This window comes from Salmo trutta, chromosome 1 (genome assembly GCF_901001165.1).
Source record: "Salmo trutta chromosome 1, fSalTru1.1, whole genome shotgun sequence".
Lineage (NCBI taxonomy): Eukaryota > Metazoa > Chordata > Actinopteri > Salmoniformes > Salmonidae > Salmo > Salmo trutta.
In genome coordinates, this window is record NC_042957.1 from 72,047,560 (window position 1) to 72,072,653 (window position 25,094).

Below are 25,094 nucleotides of genomic sequence, written 5' to 3' on the forward strand. Positions count from 1 at the left end.
ATAGGCCCTGTGTTTGGTAGTAGGGGTGGGAAACTAACATCTCTCTCTAGTCCTTCCTCCTTCATTTATGTAACGACCAAATAAAAGGTGAGTACTTGTGATTTTAATGTACTTTTGTCATCAATATAATCCTTAGACTATTCCTGGGGCGGCAGGTAGCCTAGTGGTTAGAGGCAGGTAGCCTAGTGGTTAGAGGCAGGTAGCCTAGTGGTTAGAGGCAGGTAGCCTAGTGGTTAGAGCCAGGTAGCCTAGTGGTTAGAGGCAGGTAGCCTAGTGGTTAGAGACAGGTAGCCTAGTGGTTAGAGACAGGTAGCCTAGTGGTTAGAGACAGGTAGCCTAGTGGTTAGAGGCAGGTAGCCTAGTGGTTAGAGGCAGATAGCCTAGTGGTTAGATACAGGTAGCCTAGTGGTTAGAGACAGGTAGCCTAGTGGTTAGAGGCAGGTAGCCTAGTGGTTAGAGGCAGGTAGCCTAGTGGTTAGAGGCAGATAGCCTAGTGGTTAGAGACAGGTAGCCTAGTGGTTAGAGACAGGTAGCCTAGTGGTTAGAGACAGGTAGCCTAGTGGTTAGAGGCAGGTAGCCTAGTGGTTAGAGGCAGGTAGCCTAGTGGTTAGAGGCAGGTAGCCTAGTGGTTAGAGACAGGTAGCATAGTGGTTAGAGACAGGTAGCCTAGTGGTTAGAGACAGGTAGCCTAGTGGTTAGAGGCAGGTAGCCTAGTGGTTAGAGGCAGGTAGCCTAGTGGTTAGAGACAGGTAGCCTAGTGGTTAGAGGCAGGTAGCCTAGTGGTCAGAGGCAGGTAGCCTAGTGGTTAGAGGCAGGTAGCCTAGTGGTTAGAGGCAGGTAGCCTAGTGGTTTCGAGGCAGGTAGCCTAGTGGTTAGAGGCAGGTAGCCTAGTGGTTAGAGCATTGGGCCAGTAACTGAAAAGTTGCTAGATCAAATCCCTGAGCTGACAAGGTAAAAATCTGTCATTCTGCCCCTGAACAAGGCAGTTAACCCACTGTTCCTAGGCTGTCATTGTAAATAAGAATTTGTTCTTAACTGACTTGCCTGGTTTAAAGAAAATTAAAAATAAAAATTCCATGAGAAAAGATGTCTGATGCTGTTAAAATACATTATTACACAGTCAGCTGTTCTTTAAATTGCATTTTTAAAGTAAAAAAAATGTAAACATTTCTTCATATCATTTAAACTGTGGCTGAAACTGATGACAGTCTGGCCCTGACTGAAGGAACACTGACAACCAGACAGGCTCCTTGCAACAGTGTGACAATACGACGCATGGCCACCACCCTCACACACACACACACACACACACACACACACACCCCCCTGACTTACCATGAACTAAAACAACACTCAGGGAGCCACAGTCAGAAAGTTGTTCCCAAAACGTTTGTCCACAGCTTGTGGTCTATCAATACAAATCAAATAAAGACCTCTTTATGTCTGCAGGAGACAGTGTCCCATTCTGGAAGAGAGCGAGATTGAGGCCAGATGAATGCGGGTGCGGGTGGCGCTGTGCGGCGGGGACTGAATGCCATTGCAGCTGGGCGCAGAGCTGGAGCGATGGGGAGAGTTGGTACCAGGGCACGAAAACACAAACACACACACACACACACACACACACACACACACACACACACACACACACACACACACACACACACACACACACACACACACACACACACACACACACACACACACACACAGAGACACATCCCATGTCAGAAAGGGCATCTTTGTTCAGCCCAGGTGCTTCTCTGGATTGTCTGCTGCATCCACTGCCTTCTCTCTCACATCCTGCATCGACTCATTCATCTCATTCATTATGCATGGTGCATTTAAACATCAGGAGCTTCCTGTCAAAAGCCAAGAAAAGGGTGTGTGACTAGCCAGCCAAGTGTGCTCTCTGTGGCTTCGGAGGGGAAGAAAGGAATCCTCTGACATGTTTTAAAGGCGTTGAAAGGACTATAAAGACAAAGGCCATTGTGGCTTGGGAGCAAGCATTAAAAACACATGCAAGTGCTGGAGTCCTAAGACAGCAAATTCTTAAAAAGGATACTTGTTGGAGCTTTTTCACAGTGAGCCAGCTCTAAAATAGCCTCTATTTGGGATCCACATAAATATGTATTGTTCGAGTGACACATAATGTGTTGGAAGCTTTTGTTGAACAACTTTGGTTTGTGACTGTCTTTAGACAGAGCTCTCCTCAGGGGTTGTTACGGAATCCATGTTAGGAAGTCAGTCAGTTTTCATTCCAACTTCAGTTGAGGGATTTCCTAAAATGGATAGCATTTAGCTATGCAGTCAGCTTTTCTTGTCTTGTTGATCAGTTCTTCTCTCCCTTGAGACGATGCAGTTCGGTAATTGCCTGAGGATTACAATAATCTATGTACGGGAGCGTAACCTCCCCAGAGCCTTTGTGTCTCAGCACAAGATAAATCCCAGTACAATGAAGCCATTTTGTTTCACAACGTCAACTTGTCATTAGCATCATCTACAGCAGTGACCCCCCCAGTACCCTTTCCCAACCCTGCCTCAGACTGTATCACCCCCAGCTGCTTATCCTAACCCTGCCTCAGACCGTATCACCCCCAGCTGCTTATCCCAACTCTGCCTCAGACCGTATCACCCCCAGCCACTTATCCCAACCCTGCCTCAGACCGTATCATCCCCAGCTGCTTATCCCAACCCTGCCTCAGACCGTATCACCCCCAGCTGCTTATCCCAACCCTGCCTCAGACCGTATCACCCCCAGCTGCTTATCCCAACCCTGCCTCAGACTGTATCACCCCCAGCCACTTATCCCAACCCTGCCTCAGACCGTATCACCCCCAGCTGCTTATCCCAACCCTGCCTCAGACCGTATCACCCCCAGCTGCTTATCCCAACTCTGCCTCAGACCGTATCACCCCCAGCTGCTTATCCCAACCCTGCCTCAGACCGTATCACCCCCAGCCACTTATCCCAACCCTGCCTCAGACCGTATCACCCCCAGCTGCTTATCCCAACCCTGCCTCAGACTGTATCACCCCCAGCTGCTTATTCCAACCCTGCCTCAGAGCGTATCACCCCCAGCCACTTATCCCAACCCTGCCTCAGACTGTATCACCCCCAGCCACTTATCCCAACCCTGCCTCAGACCGTATCACCCCCAGCTGCTTATCCCAACCCTGCCTCAGACTGTATCACCCCCAGCTGCTTATTCCAACCCTGCCTCAGAGCGTATCACCCCCAGCCACTTATCCCAACCCTGCCTCAGACCGTATCACCCCCAGCTGTTTATCCCAACCCTGCCTCAGACCGTATCACCCCCAGCTGCTTATTCCAACCCTGCCTCAGACTGTATCACCCCCTGCTGCTTATCCCAACCCTGCCTCAGACCGTATCACCCCCAGCTGCTTATCCCAACCCTGCCTCAGACCGTATCACCCCCAGCTGCTTATCCCAGCCCTGCCTCAGACCGTATCACCCCCAGCTGCTTATCCCAACCCTGCCTCAGACCGTATCACCCCCAGCTGCTTATCCCAACCCTGCCTCAGACCGTATCACCCCCAGCCACTTATCCCAACCCTGCCCATCACTGTTTCAGTTACCATGGTTACAACTAAGTCTCCTGATGTTTGGGGTCAGAAGGGCTATCCCTCATGACTGGTCAAGTTCCAGGTTACATGGTTAGTCAATGATGTGCTCCCATTGCACAACTTGTCAACTAGTTAGTCCTACAGCATCAAAGCAGATTGCCATCAACAATGTATACAGTCGCTTGATTTAATATCTCTATAGCATCCAGGCCTTATTGCCCTGGGCGTAGCCTGGAGAGGTGCTTCCCTTCCCACTGTCCAGCCAGCCCACCATCCCAGCCAGTGTGGGCAGGGTCGTGGCCCCGGGGGCTGGACACTGGGCCCAGCCGGGGGCCCTTGCCTGGTAAGCCTGGTAAAGACATTAAGCATTAAACAGACACTTCTGCTCACCGTCTGGTGACATAGGGTAAATGGGAGGACATGGGGCTGAAGAGAGGATCTATCGGGTCCCCAGGCCTTGAAATGATCATCGGGTTAATCTCTGCCCAGCTTGACTTTAATAGGATTTGGGGGGGGAGTGAAACCCCTTCAGCAGGATTTACAGGGATGAGAGTGTACCTGCTTAACTAGAGAAGAGGAGCCTGTCCTGAGCCATTGATCCTGCTGAGAACGGTTCCCAGTAAAAAGGACTGGAGGACATCATTATGAAATCAATATCATAAAGCTGTTGTATACTAGCAATATTTCATTGGTTAGACATACAGTATTCTATATAGGGATAACATTTATAAATTATTTGCATGATCATTTGGACTGGATGTCTCCCATATCCCATAACCTATGTCCCAAAAAAGGCCAAAAAATTGTCAAAGACTCCAGTCACCAAAGTCATAAACTGTTCTCTCTGCTACCACATGGCAAGCGGTACAAGAGCTCCAAGTCTAGGACCCATGTCACATATCCCATGTTACCTTGTTCCATATCCCATATCCTATGTTCCCCTGACCTTGTCCCATATCCCATGTCCCATGTCCCATATCCCATATCCCATATCCCATATGCCATATGCCACATCCCATGTCCCGTGTCCCATATCCCATATCCCATGTCCCCTATCCACTGTCCCATGTCACATTTCCCATGTTACCATGTCCCATGTTACCATGTCCCATGTTAGCATGTCCCATATCTTATGTCCCATGTCTCATGTTACCATGTCCCATATCCCATGTTGTCACGATTAAAGTATAAAGGTTCATAAGTAGTTTATAAACAGTTACTGTAATCATTCATGTATTTATAGTTTGTAAATCTAGCTATAGCACACACACACATACACCCAGAAACAAACACACGCACGCATGCACACACACCCACAAACAAACACGCACGCACGCACACACACACACACACACACACGCACACACACACACACACACACAAACACACACACACACACATACACACACACACAAAAACACCCCCCCATAACCCACCACACCAACCCCACTCCCCCAGACGTACCCATTTGGCATGTTGAACCACTCACCTACAGTACGGTATGTCATGGCAGCTCTCATGCATTAGAGGCATCAGTCAAAGCTGATGGGTCCATGGAGCAGGACTCTCTCTGTGTGGTCTGAAATCCTGGCAGCTGACAGCAAGTTGGTGACATGGCCGAGTGGAGGGACTATTTTCAGTCTTCTGACCTCATTTGGTCCTTGTTCTACCAAACGCATAATCTCCAGTGTAACATGCAGTATGAGACATGCAGTATATGAGACATGTAGTATATGAGACATGCAGTATATGAGACATGCAGTATATGAGACATGCAGTATATGAGACATGTAGTATATGAGACATGCAGGATATGAAACATGCAGTATATGAGACATGTAGTATATGAGACATGCAGTATATGAAACATGCAGTATATGAGACGTAGTATATGAAACATGTAGTATATGAGACATGCAGTATATGAGACATGTAGTATATGAGACATGCAGTATATGAGACATGCAGTATATGAAACATGCAGTATATGAGACATGTAGTATATGAGACATGCAGTATATGAGACATGCAGTATATGAGACATGTAGTATATGAAACATGCAGAATGAGACATGCAGATTGAGTAGTCGAGTCAAATGCAGAGACGTTCAGGTGAATGTGTGTGCATGCACTCACACACACGCACAGACACGTCATGTCCGATTACCAGTACATGCATTCTAAATAGTTGCCATTTTCTAAGTGAAATTTTGAAACATAAGTATGCTTTAAATGCCAGGGTGTTACTCATTTTCTCAGGTACTCACTCGCGCGCATGCACACACATAAACACACACACAGACCCACACACACACACACACACACACACTGTACATGGTCGGCCTTACAAGCCGACCATGCGTTTACATTTGACATTTTAGTCATTTAGCAGATGCTTTAATACAGAGCGACTTACAGTTATGTGGTTCAATCTATGGTTCAATCTATACACATGAGTGATTTGAGGGACGTAACAGTGCTGAACACTTGTCAGAGCATGTGGAGACATTTTTCTTTTCCCTTTCTTTCCCTTGGCACAGTTTAGTCCCAGTGTTAGCCCAGCCTCTCTGCACTTCTCTCACACTCACACACACACCTGTTTATTTCACTGTCAGGGCTGTCTGAACATTGTCTTATTTTGGTGCTGACACAGCCTTTCTGTCTTTCTTTCTGTCTTTCTCTCTTCCTGCCTTTCTTTCTTTCTGTCTTTCTGTCTTTCTTTCTGTCTTTCTTGTCAATAATAAATGGATAATATACAGTAGTCAGACATTGAACCATTGGCTTTAGACACAAAATTAGATTAACCAATTTGACTTGTCACTCAACTTCTGTTTGTTGACCTTAGCTAGACTATAGGGATAGGGATACATCTATGTTTTAAAAGCCTACTTTGACTAAATTCAAGCCATTTCCTAATTTAGGGGTATTTATCTCTTGGCGTCAGCCAGGGACACTTAGGTATTGTGGAGCTGAGTTTGTCAAAATACATTCCCCCGTGTACCGCCAGTGGAGAGTGACAAGCGTATTTAATACACCCTGATTCGTCTACTGGGTGAACACTTAAAACCAAGGACTCCAGCAGCATTGGACAACGGTCCAGAACATGTTGGAGATGCACTTCTACCGTCCCTGTTGGACTATAATGTTCATTCAAGTTAAGGGCACACACACATTCATCAACGTTATGGTAATTTAGGAAGATTTAGGTCTTGGTTTTGGAAGGGGGGGGCCATAGAGTCATTCACAGGTTAAATGTGAGGTAAAGTATAACAGTGAGGTACAGTGAGAGGGTTAAAGGTGTATTGTTCCACAGTTGTAGTCATACAAGGACTAGGACTAGCAGTAGGAGTCACACTGCCGTGTTGGTGGACTTTTCTCTCCCACATGTGTTCTTTAGACTCTCAGGCCATGCTAGATATCTCCTAGACCAGCACTAGGCTCAGGTTAGATATCTCATAGACTAGAACTAGGCTCAGGTTGGATATCTCCCAGACTAGCACTAGGCTCAGGTTAGATATCTCCCAGACTAGCACTAGGCTCAGGTTAGATATCTCCCAGACTAGCACTAGGCTCAGGTTAGATATCTCATAGACCAGCACTAGGCCCAGGTTAGATATCTCCCAGACTAGCACTAGGCTCAGGTTAGATATCTCATAGACTAGCACTAGGCTCAGGTTAGATATCTCATAGACCAGCACTAGGCTCAGGTTAGATATCTCCTAGACCAGCGCTAGGCTCAGGTTAGATATCTCCTAGACCAGCACTAGGCTCAGGTTAGATATCTCCTGGACCAGAACTAGGCTCAGGTTGGATATCTCCTAGACTAGCACTAGTTTCAGGTAAGATATCTCCCAGACTAGCACTAGGCTCAGGTTGGATATCTCCGGTACTAGCACTAGGCTCAGGTTAGATATCTCCTGGACCAGCACTAGGCTCAGGTTAGAGGACACCAGAGCATAGCATGTGATATAGATCTCATATAAATACTTTTTCTGTCCACCTACTGGGAGGTCATGGCGTTACAGAAGAAGGAATGAGTGACACCTCTTGCAGAGCTTGGCTTGTCTATATATTTGCATACTAGACTTCTACTGCAGAGCTTGGCTTGTCTACATATTTGCATACTAGACTTCTACTGCAGAGCTTGGATGGTCTACATATTTGCATACTAGACTTCTACCGTACACAGTACAGTATGACCATACTGGAGACACATATTTCCTTCAGATTACACAGACACACAAACAATTCGAAACTTGTTGGCACACATATAAGCCTTTCTGCAAGCAGACTCATTCACAGACCCACACACACAGTTATTAATGTATAAATCTCTCTCTCTCTCTCACTCCCTCTTTCTCTCTATCTCTCTTTGTATTTCTGTTTGTCTGTCTGTTTGTCTCTATCTCTCTCTCACTTTTTCTCTCTTTGTATATCTCACTATCTTTCTCTCTCTCGCTCTCTCTGTCTCTCTTGCACACTTTCTTTCTCTTGGCCTGTCTCTCCTCTCTTCTCCCTCTCTGTCTCCACGTCTGGTTATCCACCCTCCCCTCTCTACGTCTGATTATCCACCCTCTGCTCTCTACGTCTGGTTATCCACCCTCCTCTCTACGTCTGGTTATCCACCCTCTCCTCTCTACCTCTGGTTATCCACCCTGCTCTCTACGTCTGGTTATACACCCTCCTCTCTACGTCTGGTTATCCACCCTCTCCTCTCTACCTCTGGTTATCCACCCTCCTCTCTACGTCTGGTTATACACCCTCCTCTCTACGTCTGGTTATCCACCCTCTCCTCTCTACGTCTGGTTATCCACCCTCTCTTCTCTATGTCTGGTTATCCACCCTCTCCTCTCTAAGTCTGGTTATCCACCCTCTCCTCTCTACGTCTGGTTATCCACCCTCTCCTCTCTATGTCTGGTTATCCACCCTCTCCTCTCTACGTCTGGTTATCCACCCTCCTCTCTACGTCTGGTTATCCACCCTCCTCTCTACGTCTGGTTATCCACCCTCTCCTCTCTACGTCTGGTTATCCACCCTCTCCTCTCTACATCTGGTTATCCACCCTCCTCTCTACGTTTGGTTATCCACCCTCTCCTCTCTACGTCTGGTTATCCACCCTCTCCTCTCTATGTCTGGTTATCCACCCTCTCTTCTCTACGTCTGGTTATCCACCCTCTCCTCTCTACCTCTGGTTATCCACCCTCCTCTCTCTACGTCTGGTTATCCACCCTCTCCTCTCTACATCTGGTTATCCACCCTCCTCTCTCTCTCTCTTTCTCTCTCTCTTTCTCTGTCTGGTTATTCACCCTCCCCTCTCTCTCTCTCTGGTTATCCACCCTCTCGTCTCTACGTCTGGATATCCACCCTCCTCTCTACGTCTGGTTATCCACTCTCCTCTCTCTTTCTCTCTCTCTTTCTCTCTCTCTTTCTCTGTCTGGTTATTCACCCTCCCCCCCCTCTCTCTCTCTGCTGGTTTTGCCACCCTTCCCCCCCTTCTCTCTCGCTGTCTTGTTACCCCCCACACTCCCCCTCTTCCTCATCTCTTCTCTCTCTCTCTCTCTCTCTCTCTCTCTGTCTGGTTATGCACCCCCCCTCTCTCGCTGTCTTGTTATCCACACTCCCCTCTCTCTCTCTCTCTCTCTCTCTCTCTCTCTCTCTCTGCTCCTCTCTCTCTCTGTCTGGTTATGCACCCCCCCTCTCTCGCTGTCTCTTGTTATCCACCCCACTCCCACTCTCTCTCTCCTCTTCCTCTCTCTCCTCCTCTCTCTCTCTCTGTCTGGTTATGCACCCTCCCCTCTCTCGCTCTCTCTCTGTCTGGTTTTGCACCCTCCCCCCCTCTCTCTCTCTGGTTTTGCACCCTCCCCCCTCTCTCTCTCTCTGTCTTTTTATCCACCCCTGGGACTGCTTTTACAGTCTGTAGCTGCTAGTTGGTTCCCCTGTGTTTTAATGATATTCGTTTTTAAGAAATGTCTGCTTGTCTGCATGTTTTCACCTGTCTGCTTTGCTGCATGGTTACTGGTTATTGCCCTATCATGGTCAGGTTGTTATTGGAAAAGAGAATGTGTTCTCAATGATTTACCTAGTTAAATAAAGGTTCAACTGGTTAAATGAAGGTTAAATAAAAATTGTATCCAAATCTCTCTCTCTCTGTCTCTCTCTCTTTTTCTCCCTCTCTCTCTGTCTCTGTCTCTCTCTCTTTTTCTCTCTCTCTCTCTGTCTCTGTCTTGGCGCTGTCTTTGCATGGTCGCGGAGGGGGTTGGTCCACTGACGTGCACAGTCTCACCCCATTGGCTGTAGGTACATCATCCGTGCAGTCTGCCCACTGCCTGCACCAACCACTCCGCACCACCCCCACCTCCCATCCTACCCGCCTGGCAGCCTTGCCAGCCTTGCCTGTCACCCCACCACATTGCCAGCTTCTCAGAGCCCGAATCACCTGCGAAACACCTACAGGGGGAGAATACTCACTTCCTGGTTGAAGTTGGGCTAATTTAAGGGTCAATTTGGCTCAATTTAAGGGTCAGTTTGGGTCGATTTAAGGGACAATTTGACTGACTGGTATTTATGGGGTGAAAAAGACATAAATACAACATGAAATAGATATATTTGACATACTTTGAAGTTGTCCAATACCCTGAAAGGAATTGTTTAGCATTTATGATAATGTGATTATTATCATGTCTGATGTTTAGTGCAGTGTAGAGAAGACGGGGGTAGATAAGGGCAGAGCTGGGGTTTAATAGGGTTAGGTGTGAAGGGGGAGGATATCCCCTGCTGGCCCGGACTCTTCCTATGTATGGTGAAGCCATTAGAAAATGTACCTGTCACTGAGCTCCCCCCCCCCACACACTCCACACCCTCACCGTGTTTATGAGAGAGAGAGTGAGAGAGAGAGTGTGAGAGAGTGAGAGAGTGAGAGACAGAGACAGAGAGACAGAGACACAGAGACAGAGACACAGAGACAGAGACACAGAGACAGAGACACAGAGACACAGAGACAGAGACAGAGACAGAATGAGGGGGAGGGAGTAATAGAGAGAGAGAAAGAGATTGTTTATTTCACTTTTGTTTATTATTTATTTCTCTTGCTTTGAAAATGTAAATATATGTTTCACAGGCCAATAAAGCCCATTGAATTGATATAGAGAGTGTGTGAGTGTGAACAAGACAGACACACAGACAGACAGACAGACAGACAGACAGACAGACAGACAGACAGACAGACAGACAGACAGACAGACAGACAGACAGACAGACAGACAGACAGACAGACAGACAGACAGACAGACAGACAGACAGACAGACAGAGAAGAGTCCCCTAACCAAGCTGGTCCTGGGGCTCTGTTCACAAACACAAACAGACCCCACAGAGCCCCAGGACAGCAACACAATTACACCCAACCACATCATGAGAAACAAAAAGATAATTACTTGACACATTGGAAAGAATTAGCAAAAAAAATGTGCAAACTAGAATGCTATTTGGCCCTAAACAGAGAGTACTCAGTGTCAGAATACCTGACCACTGTGACTGACCCAAACTTGAGAAAAGATTTGACTATGTACAGACTCAGTGAACATTGCCTTGCTATTGAGAAAGGCCGCCGTAGGCAGATCTGGCTCTCAAAAAAAGACAGGCTATGTGCACACTGCCCAGAAAATTAGGTGGAAACTGAGCTGCACTTACTAATCTCCTGCCAAATGTACAGTATGACCATACTAGAGACACATATTTCCTTCAGATTACACAGACACAAAAACAATTCGAAAACAAACCCAATTTTGATAAACTCCCGTATCTATTGGGTGAAATACCACAGTATGCCATCACAGAAGCAAGATTTGTGACTTGTTGCCACAAGAAAAGGGCAACCAGTGAAGAACAGACGCCATAGTAAATACAACCCATGTTTAATTAAATTCCCTTTTGTACTTTAACTATTTGCACATAATATGACATTTGTAATGTCTTTATTATTTTGGAACTTTTCTGAGTGTAATGTTTACTGTACAGTACATTTTTATTGTTTATTTCACTTTTGTTTATTATCTAGTTCACTTGCTTTGGCAATGTTAATATATGTTTCCCATGCCAATAAAGCCCTGTAATTGAAATTGAATTGAGAGACAGAGGTAGCGAGACACATTTAAAGAGAGAGAGAGAGAGAGAGAGAGAGAGAAAGTGACAGAGAGGCACAGAGAGGCACAGAGAGGCAGAGAGAGAGTGAGACAGAGAGGCAGAGAGTGACAGAGAGGCAGAGAGAGACAGAAAGAGTCAGAGAGGCAGAGAGGCAGAGAGAGAGGCAGAGAGAGACAGAAAGAGACAGAGGCAGAGAGGCAGAGGCAGAGAGAAAGGTAGAGCGAGACAGAGAGGCAGAGAGAGGCAGAGAGAGACAGAGAGCTAGAGAGATACAGATATAGACAGCGAGGCAGAGAGAAAGAGAGGCAGAGAGAGAGAGAGACAGAGGCAGGAAGAGACAGAGAAGCAGAAAGAGACAGAGAGGCAGAGAGAGACAAAGAGAGACAGAGAGGCAGAGAGACAGAGAGACAGAGAGCGACAGAGAGAGACACAGAGAGACAGAGATGCAGAGAGACAGAGAGACAGAGAAGCAGAGAGGGACAGAGAGGCAGGGAGACAGAGAGACAGAGAAGCAGAGAGAGATAGGGAGGCAGAGAGAGACAGAGAGAGACAGAGAGAGAGAGGCAGCGAGAGAGAGGCAGAGAGAGAGCGAGACAGAGAGGCAGGAATAGACAAAGAAGCAGAAAGAGACAGAGAGGCAGAGAGAGACAGAGAGAGACAGAGAGGCAGAGAGACAGCGAGACAGAGAGCGACAGAGAGAGACACAGAGAGACAGAGATGCAGAGAGACAGAGAGACAGAGAAGCAGAGAGGGACAGAGAGGCAGGGAGACAGAGAGACAGAGAAGCAGAGAGAGACAGGGAGGCAGAGAGAGACAGAGAGAGACAGAGAGACAGAGAGAGAGAGGCAGAAAGAGACAGAGAGACAGAGAGAGAGACAGAGAGAGAGAGAGAGAGAGAGACTGTTAGCGCACTCTCTCACTCACAACTCAAGACAGACAGACAAGAGAAGATTTATGGCCCCAATCAAAGCCTGAAAGGCTGCTGGAAATCCACTGTGAATGATGTCACCAACCTGTCCTTAATCAGATACTGTGATTTATTACCCATAATGCATTTGAACTTCCCTCCATTTTGGAGGGTAACAAGTGCCTTGTTTATAGGGTAGCACAGACGTACATCATTATGTGGATGTAGATGTCATGTTATGTGTTTATTTGCTTGCTTCCTGAATGTTCTCATGAAGCATCGGGCCAAGTCCCCCTTATCCGTAATAATCACTCCCATCCACATGCATGGTGGACTGGTCCCAGATCTGTTATTGCTGTTTAAGTAACTCCCACAGGCATTAGCTATACAGCACAAACATATCTGGGACCAGGCTCCCATGGGAGGTGGTCATAGAGAATAAACAGGTCTAGGACCAGGAGTATGGAGCTCCAGTGTACTAACCATGTCTGTCAGTTTGCCCACCAGCCTGCTTGCCCTGCCTGTTCCAGACCTTCCCTTCTTTCCCTTGGCACTTGTCCAGTCATTCACCCACTTACAGCTACAGAGGTTCAGTACAACCTCCCTCCTTCAGAAGCAGTCAAGCATGTCCCTGTAATCAGAGCTTATCTACAGAGGAAAGAGAGCAGCGTCGGCACTGAGGTCAACCAACATCTCAGGACTTCATGCATGCCGCTCAGAATGAGGCAACCCACATCCCTTTCTCTCAAGGGGGTTTCAGTGAGATACTATTATTTTTTCGGTTCATATGGGTGAATTGGTGATATACTGTATTGTCATGACTGTCCTGCTCGGCTCAGGTTCCCAATGACCACAATCCTGCAGAGAGATTTCATCCCCACCAGAGGAGAAGGGATCTCAAGGGATAGGAAGATGTGGGGGTTTTATGACCCCTCACGCCATTGGTAAATCTTAGGCAACAGACAAAATTCCTTTGTCCTCTCACTATGGAGAACCAGACTCAGAACATTAAACATGCAATAAAGGGACTTTGGAACAATGGTTTCCGTCAGCCACAATGGTGGTCATGACGATAGATGGAATATGAAAATGTATGTCATTTTTGTTTTGTTATTAAAGATTAATAGATGACGTTATTACGAAAACATTGTAACTTTAAGAGTTTTCCTACTATATGCTTGATGTTTTTATACATCGTACGTTGTGTGGAAAATGTCCAAATCAAAGAGAATGTTTTGGTAAAGATGAAATGTTAGTTGTCTAAAATTGGATTTGAGTAAAATCTAGACCTTGCCTCTTAACTTGGTCCGCCCAGAGAATTGACCTTAAGGCGCTTACGCCCACTTCTGACCCGAGGGTATAAGACATATGAGTTAAGAATTAACATATCAGACTAAGTGACCCGAGCTGCAGCCATGGTCTGAATAGTCAACGATCCCAAAAAGCGACACAAGGTTGAAGACAAAGAAATCTTTTTTCTACCCATGCTACACGAGTAGCTGTGTCGAAGCGTGTGAATTCAAGCCGGACCACCTAGCCTACACTCTCCATCGAATCGTGGTATCTACGCTGTTTCATTCCTACGCTGTGAGCTCTGAGCTACAGAGCTGTCTGTCCTCAGAAGACCCCTTCCAGAGCAAGGGCGAGGAATCAGACCACTAAGCCAAAAGGACACTGACATTGTGAGGACAACCAGAGAGTTGCGCCGGAGAAGTACGTCATTGAGAAGCAGAGCTTCCCATCTGAGACCTCCAACACGTAATTACATCATTATATTCTGACCCATAAGAGAGGCAGTTCACGGCAAAGCTAGGGTTAAAATAAGCATAGCTGACAAATGCACCCAAATGTATATTTCTCTTGTGTACTTTCTCTTCTCTCTCTTTTAAATCCCCATGTTGGGTAACACGCGCCATAGTGTGTTGGCCCGTTATACTAAGTTCTAATCAATAGCCTAGACTGTGTTTTTTGTATGTGTATCTTCTATCATCATTTTAGCTTTCTAGTAAATAAATAATCAACTAAAATTGGTGTGGTACTAACTCATTGGTGGGACCCGGGTTTGTGCAGATTATGCGACGTTCAGAATGAGACTGTAGAGGAAATTGATTAATTATCGACTGTTGTAAAATCGATATTCTGATATTCTTTGAGTTAATTTAGGAAATAAAAACTCAATAAAACAAATTTTCCCATGGTGCCCCAGGTTAATGAGTGAATAATTGCTTGACTCATTTAATGACGCAATTAGAAACCTTTAATCATTCGATGAGCAACAGTCGTCACATTAACTAATACAACGTCACGACAGGATTGTCACGGTTGTCGTTGGTTATGGAGGACCAAAACGCAGCAGGTATGTGTAAGCTCATCTTGACGTTTATTAACTTCCAAAATGAACACCAAAATAACAAAACAAGAGAATGAACGAACAACAAACAGTCTGGCAAGGCACAAGGCTAAACACAGAACAATCTCCCACAATTAAACAGACAAACACACACAACTAATATAGGACTTCCAATCAAAGGCAACACCACACAGCTGCCTTCAATTGGAAGTCCACCCCAATTAACCAAACATAGACATACAACTAACTAGATCAACATAGAAATACGTGAAACTCAAACAGTGCCCAAAAACCCAGGAATACTAAATCAAATGCCCTTACAACAAAAACACCACCCTGAACGACATAAAACAAATACCCTCTGCCACGTCCTGACCAAACTACAATACCAATTAACCCTTATACTGGCCAGGACGTGACAAGGATGTATAACAAAGGTTTATATTTATGTACAAGGATTTTTTTTATATGTACTGAACGAAAACATCAACTCAACATGCAACATTTTCAAATATTTTTCTGAGTTACAGTTAATTTAAGGAAATCAGTCAATTGAAATTAATTCATTAGGCCCTAATCTATGGATTTCACATGACTGGGAATACAGATATGCATCTGTTTGTCACAGACCACCATTTGCCTCACTCAGCGCGACACATCTCCTTTACATAGAACCGAGCAGGCTGTTGATTTTGACCTGTGGAATGTTGTCCCACTCCTCTTCAATGGCTGTGCGAAGTTGCTGGATATTGGCGGGAACTGGAACACTCTGTCATACATGTTGATCCAGAGTATCACAAACATGCTCAATGGGTGACATGTCTGGTAAGTATGCAGGCCATGGAAGAACTGGGCCATTTTCAACTCTCAGGACATGTGTACAGATCCTTGTGACATGGGGTCGTGCATTATCATGCTGAAACATGAGGTGATGATGGCTGATTGCCATCGATAATGTGCAATTAGGTTTGTTGTCCGTACTTATGCCTGCCCATAACATAACCCCACCGCCACCATGGGACACTCTTGTTCACACCGTTGACATCAGCAAACCGCTCGCCCACACGACGCCATACGTATGGTGTGCAGTTGAGAGGCCGGTTGGACATACTGCCAATTCTCTAAAATGACATCATAAATGAACATTAAATTCTCTGTCAACAGCTCTGGTGGACATTCCTGCAGTCAGCACGCCAATTGAAACCTCCCTCAAAACTTGAGACATCTGAGGCATTTTAAAAATGTATTTTACCTTTATTTAACTAGGCAATTCTTATTTTCAGGCTAGGCTACCCTGCTGCTCTAATGTGTTTTGTGACAAAACTGCACATTTTAGATTGGCCTTTTATAGTCCCCAACGCAAGGTGCACCTGAATAATGACCATGCTATTTAATCAGCTTCTTGGTATGCCACATCTGTCAGCTGGATGGATTGTATTGGCAAAGTAGAAATTCTCACTAACAGGGACTCATCAAACCAAAGGACGGATTTCCACCGATTTAATGTCCATTGCTCCTGTTTCTTGGCCCAAGCAAGTCTCTTCTTCTTATTGGTGTCCTTAAGTAGTTGTTTCTTTGCAGCAATTCAATCATGAAGGCCTGATTCACGCAGTCTCCTCTGAACAGTTGATGTTGAGATGTGTCTGTTATTTGAACTTATTTGAATTTATTTGGCCTGCAATTTCTGAGGCTGGTAACTCTAATGAACTTATCCTCTGCAGCAGAGGTAACTCTGGGTCTTCCTTTCCTGTGGCGGTCCTCATGAGAGCCAGTTTCATCATAGCACTTGATGGTTTTTGCAACTGCACTTGAAGAAACCTTTTTTCCCCGAATTGACTGACCTTCATGTCTTAAAGTAATCTTGGACTGTCATTTCTCTGTGCTTATTTGATATTTTCTTGCCATGATATGGACTTGGTATTTTACCAAATAGGGCTATCTTCGGTATACCACCCCTACCTTGTCACAACACAACTGATTGGCTCAAACGCATTAAGGAGGAAAGACATTCCCCAAATGAAGTTTTACCAAGCCACACCTGTTAATTGAAATGCATTCCAGGTGACTACCTCATGAAGCTGGTTGAGAGAATGCCAAGAGTGTGCAGAGCTGTCATCAAGGCAAAGGGTGGCTACTTTGAAGAATACAAATTTAGATTTGTTTAACACTTTTTTAGTTACTACATGATTCCATATGTTCTTTCATAGTTTTGATGTCTTCGCTATTATTCTACAATGTAGAAAATAGTTAAAATAAAGAAAAACCCTGAAATGAGTAGGTGTGTCCAAACTTTTGACTGGTACTGTATATATTTATGCGTGTGTTTGATTATGTTAAAGCTTTCACAAATTTACAAGGGTGGTCCATTCTCTTCTTCCTACCTGGACTGGCCTCCATTTGAGAATTAGTGTTTGAAACTACAAACAATGAGATGTAGTCTATCAACAACATGGGTAGAATTTGTTCACACTTTGTTATCAAGGAAGGGGGCAGGGGCAGTGTTGGGTGTTTCATTCACATGAAACTTTGTTATGTTACATCATTTTTGTGAAGTAAAGGTGGGCATCTCATTTCCAGATTAGGCTCCAGAAAAAATAGCTGTGGGAAGCATCAAACTGCTTTTTCAGGTCACCGTAGCGCAATAACAAGTGATTTTAGGTGAAATGGAGCCGGAACATATGTTCCTTGTACTGTGTGGGGATGATGTTGAGGCTGTGTCTGTCTGCTTTCAAACACAGGCACCCCAAACACCCTGTATCCATTGAAGTATTCTGGACGCCCTCCGCACTCTGTCTTAGAGTCCCTCGGTAGAAACAGACTCATTTGTTCGTTTGCTATTGGAAGATGGATGGATTGTGGTCGGCTTACTAAAACGGTCATGCTTTGGGTTTTAGTAAACATCCTAAAACCCTGGAGGATGTTCGAGTGAAATAAGGGAAAGTCTTGAGCAACCAAAACAGGGGTCCTACTGAGTTATATTTTTCACCTCTTTGCTGAACAAAAATTGTCATACAAAATACATAGGAATGGAAATTAAAATAAGATTTGATTCATTCATATACGGCACAGCTAAATTGTTTATATGGCGCAGCTGAATTGTTTATATGGCACAGCTGAATCGTTCAAATTATGAGAGACTCTCTTATTTATCTACTCTAAAATGTCTCAGTAATCTTCACCTTTTCCATTTGAGAAAGTGACACTGGCAGACATTTTAAACACGCCGCAGAAATGATAGAGAATGTGCTTTGGTGGTAATTACTGGAACGTAAATAGACTGTTTTTACGGGGCTGTTGTGTTGAACCCTGAGCAAACCAAACACAAGCCAAGCTTTCCTGGCAAGGCTGCTTTATTGGTATTCAATGATAATTAAAAACATTGACATATACGCGTCCCAAATGGCACGCTACTCTTTTAGAAAAAAGGTTCCAAAATGGTTCTTTGGCTGTCCGCCACAGGAGAACCATTTTTGGCTCCAGGTAGAACCGTTTTTTGTTTCAGGTATAACCCTTTTGGGTTCTATGTAGAACCCTCTGTGGAAAGGATTCTTTATGGAACCCAAAAGAGTTCTAACTGGAACCAAAAATGGTTCTTCAAAGGGTTCTCCTATGGGGACAGCCGAATGGCCCTTTTGGGTACTAGAGAGCACCTTTTTTCCCAAGAGTGTATTCCCTATTTATTGCACTTTCACCAGGGAACATCTGGCACTGGTCAAAAGAAGTGCACAATATAGGGACTCAGGTGCCATTCAGGATGCACACTAGAAGTGTAAATAAAAGGAAATGTATTAAATGTTCAGGCAGGCTGAGTGTGGCGCCATGGAAAGAGTACACAATTTCAAAAGACGCCAACATTCCAAATGGATCAAGTGAGGGCGATCTGTCATATTTTGCCTGCGTTCTGACAGGACATATACTGTTACAGTGACCTGACTGAGCAATTGAGACAAATTGGGCGAAATGCAAAAGGTAAACAGGCGAGGGGCTTTCTGAATCTTTTTTGGTTGTTTTTGTTTTGAGAGTCATACTTCACCCCAGTAGGCTTGTATTTTCTGTAAACGAGGGGTTTCAAGTTAGAGCTCATTTGGATAGGCTACTTTTAAAAGGCGGAAGTGTTAGCAGTGAAGCAGTGGCTAGCCAGTATGGTGCCTCTGTGCATTAAGCAGTGGTGATGCAGCTCGTTGAACATAGCCTACTGGGCCACTGCAGAAAAAACATTGGGATGACAAATTGCAGATGTAATTGTTGGATATGTTGTTAAGAAATTGTTCCTTTTGAAGCTTTCCTTGAAACATTTTTTTGGGGGGAGTTTTTCTCTTCTTCAACCATTTATTATGATTACCAAGGTTGTTAAGAGTACATTTCAGAGTAGGTTTTAAGAAAAGTATTACAGGTTCATTACGATTTCAGCTGAACAGGATATAATACAGCGTTCAGTCAACTGCAATATCTTCAGACAAGACAACAGTAATAATATGACAAATAATACAATTGGAAAAACATTGTCAGCCTCCTGGCCCAATAACTAACCAGCAAAATGCCTACTCAATAATCATAACCATAACTAAATGATCATAATCATAATCATTACCTGATCTTTCAGTGTTTTTCAGCACAAAATAAATTACAGAATTTCTTACAAATGTATAACTTGCTGAAATTATGTGAGCCATCTCAGAAAATAAACTGCAATCAATTCATTCCATTTTGAGACTATGAGAGTGGTGAACAAGAATGAATTGCATCACAGCGTTGTATAAAAAAAACTGAGTGTTTTGAATTGGACGTGTCTGATTGGGCCCTCAACAATGATTGGGGTTCGAATGGCGTCACGAAGCCCAGAGCCCAGCTTGTTTAAAACACGGTAATCCAAGCGTGGAAAGCAGGACACTGAAATTGCAGGGCTTCTGAAAGGTGATCTGGCAGCAGAGCCATGGTCCAAGAGCCAGCGTTTACATAAGATAAATACAAATAATGCAGAACATACTAACAGAGCCGGTCGCTAAGTAACCACGCATTTATCTTGTAGGAGCGAGACTGGTTCTTGTTATCGTCTGCCATTGATCTGTGCTGTTGCTAGCTTGCTAGCGTCATTTGAAGCCATGACACTCAGGCATTATAACAACTCAACAAAGAGAGTATTCAAAATAACATAAGTTGATTTTCTCATCAATTTAGAAAATGTGTTGAAATCTAACAGTCACTATAAAACAGTGGAAGTTGCATCGTAATGATATCATTCTCTATAAAACTGTGGAAGTTGCGTCACAATGATATCATTCTCTATAAAACTGTGGAAGTTGCATCGTAATGATATCATTCTCTATAAAACTGTGGAAGTTGCATCGTAATGATATCATTCTCTATAAAACTGTGGAAGTTGTGTCATAATGATATCATTCTCTATAAAACTATGGAAGTTGCATCATAATGATATCATTCTCTATACAACTGTGGAAGTTGCGTCACAATGATATCATTCTCTATAAAACTGTGGAAGTTGCATCGTAATGATATCATTCTCTATAAAACTGTGAAGTTGCATCGTAATGATATCATTCTCTATAAAACTGTGGAAGTTGTGTCATAATGATATCATTCTCTATAAAACTGTGGAAGTTGCGTCATAATGATATCATTCTCTATAAAACTGTGGAAGTTGTGTCATAATGATATCATTCTCTATAAAACTGTGGAAGTTGCGTCATAATGATATCATTCTCTATAAAACAGTGGAAGTTGTGTCAGAATGATATCATTCTCTATAAAACTGTGAAGTTGCATCATACTGATATCATTCTCTATAAAACTGTGGAAGTTGCATCATAATGATATCATTCTCTATAAAACTGTGGAAGTTGTGTCATAATGATATCATTCTCTATAAAACTGTGGAAGTTGCGTCATAATGATATCATTCTCTATAAAACTGTGAAGTTGCATCATACTGATATCATTCTCTATAAAACTGTGAAGTTGCATCATAATGATATCATTCTCTATAAAACAGTGGAAGTTGTGTCACAATGATATCATTCTCTATAAAACTGTGGAAGTTGCATCATAATGATATCATTCTCTATAAAACTGTGGAAGTTGCGTCATAATGATATCATTCTTTATAAAATGTTGGAAGTTGCGTCATAATGATAGCATTCTCTATAAAACTGTGAAGTTGCGTCATAATGATATCATTCTCTATAAAACTGTGGAAGTTGCGATGTGTTGAGATGTGACTTCACTCTCTGTCCATTAGCCAATGGGACCCGACACCCTCGTCCTGCATGTCTGCAACCGGCTGCACTACCACTAATCAGCATGTGTCTATGACTTTATGCAAACCATAGTGTGGGTTTCAGCTGTGGCCTGATGAAGTCTTCCATGGCTCCACATGTGGACTGTGTAGGTTGGAACACCTCAGCCAGGACCTGTCAGTTCCTGTTCCAAGCCATCCTCGTCTAAATGGATCCTGATTGGCTGTTTAGACAGGGAAGTGTGCGAAAGTTTGAAGTGGGAGAGGTTGAATCAGAATCAGTATCGCTCATTGGAGTGTAACTTCATTTTTGCTGAATGTGCCAAACCACAGATGTACGTTTTGATAAAGAATGATGTTGAAACACATCCGTTTCTTTTTTTTATATAAAAGAGCAACATGAATTGAAAAATGTTACAACTGGGGTACATTCTTGGGTGTTGCTGTTTTCCCTCGTTGGAATACTTCCAATATTTCCGTTATGTTTGCATGGTTCCCCCGCTAAGGCATCAAATCATAATGTTTCTTTGGTTGAATCTCAATCATATTCAATAAATCTAATGGCATGCAAATCTACATATTCTGAAGTTCTGACAAGATTCACGCACTAACTAAGCACTGCAAAGTGTTTTTGTTGTGTTATTTTATTACAGTCAGGTCTGCAGTGTGTTTGATTAGTTTTGAAACTCTAGACACTAGGCAAGCCAGGCAAGCCAGTTAAGAACAAATTCTTCTATAAAATGACGGCCTACTCCGGCCAAACCAGACAATGCTGGGTCAATTGTGCTCTGCCCTATGGGACTCCCAATCATGGCCGGTTGTGATACAGCCTGGGTTTGAACCAGGGTCTGTAGTGAAGCCACTAGCAATCAGATGCAGTTTCTTAGGCCGCTGCGCCACTCTGGAGTAACAGTATGAAACGTATCCCTCATAAGCTATTTAACAGTATTAGTAATGTGTAGAGATCAGAGACACATTCATCAGCTCTGTGGTGGTAGTATTAGTGATGTGTAGAGACCAGAGACACATTCATCAGCTCTGTGGTGGTAGTATTAGTGATGTGTAGAGACCATAGAACCATTCATCAGCTCTGTGGTGGTAGTAACAGTGATGTGTAGAGACCATAGAACCATTCATCAGCTCTGTGGTGGTAGTATTAGTGATGTGTAGAGATCAGAGACACATTCATCAGCTCTGTGGTGGTAGTATTAGTGATGTGTAGAGACTAGAGACACATTCATCAGCTCTGAGGTGGTAGTATTAGTGATGTGTAGAGACCATAGAACCATTCATCAGCTCTGTGGTGGTAGTATTAGTGATGTGTAGAGATCAGAGACACATTCATCAGCTCTGTGGTGGTAGTAACAGTGATGTGTAGAGACCATAGACACATTCATCAGCTCTGAGGTGGTAGTAACAGTGATGTGTAGAGACCAGAGACACATTCATCAGCTCTGTGGTGGTAGTATTAGTAATGTGTAGAGACCATAGAACATTTACATTTACATTTACATTTAAGTCATTTAGCAGACGCTCTTATCCAGAGCGACTTACAAATTGGTGCATTCACCTATAATATCCAGTTGAACAAACACTTTACAATAGTGCATCTAAATCCTTTAAAGGGGGGGTTAGAAGGATTACTTTATCCTATCCCAGGTATTCCTTAACCATTCATCAGCTCTGTGGTGGTAGTAACAGTGATGTGTAGAGACCAGAGACACATTCATCAGCTCTGTGGTGGTAGTAACAGTGATGTGTAGAGACCAGAGACACATTCATCAGCTCTGTGGTGGTAGTAACAGTGATGTGTAGAGACCAGAGACACATTCATCAGCTCTGAGGTGGTAGTAACAGTGATGTGTAGAGACCATAGACACATTCATCAGCTCTGAGGTGGTAGTAACAGTGATGTGTAGAGACCAGAGACACATTCATCAGCTCTGAGGTGGTAGTAACAGTGATGTGTAGAGACCAGAGACACATTCATCAGCTCTGAGGTGGTAGTATTAGTAATGTGTATAGACCAGAGACCATAGACACATTCATGTAGAGACTAGAGACACATTCAGCTCTGAGGTGGTAGTAACAGTGATGTGTAGAGACCATAGAACCATTCATCAGCTCTGTGGTGGTAGTATTAGTGATGTGTAGAGATCAGAGACACATTCATCAGCTCTGTGGTGGTAGTAACAGTGATGTGTAGAGACCATAGACACATTCATCAGCTCTGAGGTGGTAGTAACAGTGATGTGTAGAGACCAGAGACACATTCATCAGCTCTGAGGTGGTAGTAACAGTGATGTGTAGAGACCAGAGACACATTCATCAGCTCTGAGGTGGTAGTATTAGTAATGTGTATAGACCAGAGACACATTCATCAGCTCTGTGGTGGTAGTATTAGTGATGTGTAGAGACCATAGAACCATTCATCAGCTCTGAGGTGGTAGTATTAGTGATGTGTAGAGACCAGAGACACATTCATCAGCTCTGTGGTGGTAGTATTAGTGATGTGTAGAGACCATAGAACCATTCATCAGCTCTGAGGTGGTAGTATTAGTAATGTGTAGAGACCAGAGACACATTCATCAGCTCTGTGGTGGTAGTATTAGTGATGTGTAGAGACCGGAGACACATTCATCAGCTCTGAGGTGGTAGTAACAGTGATGTGTAGAGACCAGAGACACTTTCATCAGCTCTGTGGTGGTAGTAACAGTGATGTGTAGAGACCAGAGACACATTCATCAGCTCTGTGGTGGTAGTATTAGTGATGTGTAGAGACCATAGAACCATTCATCAGCTCTGTGGTGGTAGTATTAGTAATGTGTAGAGACCATAGAACCATTCATCAGCTCTGTGGTGGTAGTAACAGTGATGTGTAGAGACCATAGAACCATTCATCAGCTCTGTGGTGGTAGTATTAGTAATGTGTAGAGACCATAGAACCATTCATCAGCTCTGAGGTGGTAGTATTAGTAATGTGTAGAGACCAGAGACACATTCATCAGCTCTGTGGTGGTAGTAACAGTGATGTGTAGAGACCAGAGACACTTTCATCAGCTCTGTGGTGGTAGTAACAGTTATGTGTGGAGACCATAGAACCATTCATCAGCTCTGTGGTGGTAGTATTAGTGATGTGTAGAGACCATAGAACCATTCATCAGCTCTGTGGTGGTAGTAACAGTGATGTGTAGAGACCAGAGACACTTTCATCAGCTCTGTGGTGGTAGTAACAGTGATGTGTAGAGATCATAGAACCATTCATCAGCTCTGAGGTGGTAGTATTAGTAATGTGTAGAGACCAGAGACACATTCATCAGCTCTGAGGTGGTAGTAACAGTGATGTGTAGAGACCAGAGACACTTTCATCAGCTCTGTGGTGGTAGTAACAGTTATGTGTAGAGACCATAGAACCATTCATCAGCTCTGTGGTGGTAGTATTAGTGATGTGTAGAGACCATAGAACCATTCATCAGCTCTGTGGTGGTAGTAACAGTGATGTGTAGAGACCAGAGACACATTCATTAGCTCTGTGGTGGTAGTAACAGTGATGTGTAGAGACCATAGAACCATTCATCAGCTCTGAGGTGGTAGTAACAGTGATGTGTAGAGACCATAGAACTATTCATCAGCTCTGAGGTGGTAGTAATATGGCCACTTATTTCTTTTGTAGCTTTTATTAATCTAGTGTGCCTCGTATTAATGCTGGAGCTATGGGATGACTAGACCAGAGTGTCGGGCCGGGGGCTTCATATTTTTCCAGTCATCTCAAGCTGGTGGATTTAGTGGCTGTGAAAGGCAGTGTTCTGGCAGCTCAGGACACTGAGCCCCTCTGTGTCCCCACGGTTTGTTACAGAGTC

The 25,094-nt window shown here is 44.1% G+C and overlaps 1 long non-coding RNA gene across 1 annotated transcript in view; it reads left to right on the plus strand.

Annotated features, from left to right (window-relative positions):
- LOC115206958 (uncharacterized) overlaps positions 1–1,592 on the plus strand; it is a 30,650-nt gene extending 29,058 nt beyond the window's left edge. The window contains exon 3 of the long non-coding RNA XR_003880894.1: positions 1,450–1,592. This is a non-coding gene — a long non-coding RNA (uncharacterized LOC115206958). The remainder of the gene's footprint in view (positions 1–1,449) is intronic.
- The last annotated feature ends 23,502 nt before the right edge of the window (positions 1,593–25,094 follow it).